Here is a 1,254-nt window from a genome sequence, read left to right as displayed (position 1 = left end):
GGTAGACGCCGGCCCCTTGGGCCTGTTGCGGGGGTTCGGTGCCGCTTCCCGCCCCAGGTGCCGCTTCCCCCAGCCTCCTTAGGGCGTGCTGGTCACCGCGGAGCTCACGGGAGGGAGGGAAGAGGTGAGCCGGTGGCATCCGGAAAGACAGAGGTCAAGTTGGCTGGAGCAGGAGCCCTTCCCGGTGGGAATGAACCATTCTGACTCTACTATCAGGGTCTCTCAAGAGAGAAGTTAAAAGTTTTTTTTTTTTATGTTTTATTTATGTTTGAGAGAGAGTGTGAGTGGGGGGGGCGGGAGGGGGGGTGCAGAGAGAGAAGGAGACACAGAATCCGAAGCAGGCTCCAGGCTCCGAGCTGTCAGCACAGAGCCCGACGCGGGGCTTGAACTCACAGTGAGACCATGACCTGAGCTGAAGTCGGACGCTCAACCGACTCAGCCACCCAGGTGCCCCACTCGAGAGCACTTCTTGCCTGGCCTGGGTCATGCGGGTGGGGGTGGGCCCCCCGTGACTGCACGGCACCCAGGGTGCACGGTGGGGGTGGCAGCAAAGAGAAGCAGGGCCGAGGCCCGGTCCACGCTGCCTGCTTCCCCCCGGGCGGCGGCAGCAGAGGGGTCCCCACGGGCTGCTTAGTCCCTGATGCGACTGAATGAGACAGTTTGGCGTCTTGGGATCTGGGGCCTCAGGAGGACCTCACCCAGGGCTGAGATGACAGACTGACCTGTCAAGGCCACAGCGAGGGTGTGAAGGGCCCTGGAGACACAGCGCTGCTTGCCACCTGAGCTCTCACACTCTCCAGGCCACCACGCGTCCCAGGGGCCGCCCGGGCGCAGGCCCTCCCGACTGGCCACTTGGCCGCCCGCTGGCAGCCGGGAGAGCAGGGCCTGTGTCCCCGAGGGCTGTGAAGATGATGTGCGGGCATCCCGCACACGGTGGGTATTTGCGGACATGAAACGGGAGGAGCAGAGAGGAGAGGCGTGGGGAAGTCACACACAGAGTGACAGAATGACAAGGTGGGGCCCCCCCTCTGCTGGGGGCGGGGGCTGGGGAGCCGAGCAGCAGCTCTGGGCTCCACAAGGACCCCCCTCCTGGCCCACCATGCGAGTCCCACCCCTCTTCTGCTCGACTCGCCACCCGGGGGCCAGCCCTCACGGCCAAGGCCACACGCGCTTGGAAAGCGAGGCCGGCGAGAAAGAACACGAGGCCAGGGCTAACTGCGTCCCAGTTTCTTTTTATTGATTTTTTTTTTTGGT

The sequence above is a fragment of the Crocuta crocuta genome, unplaced genomic scaffold (genome assembly GCF_008692635.1).
Source record: "Crocuta crocuta isolate KB4526 unplaced genomic scaffold, BGI_CrCroc_1.0 scaffold127, whole genome shotgun sequence".
Classification (NCBI taxonomy): domain Eukaryota; kingdom Metazoa; phylum Chordata; class Mammalia; order Carnivora; family Hyaenidae; genus Crocuta; species Crocuta crocuta.
This window is presented reverse-complemented; position numbering follows the sequence as displayed.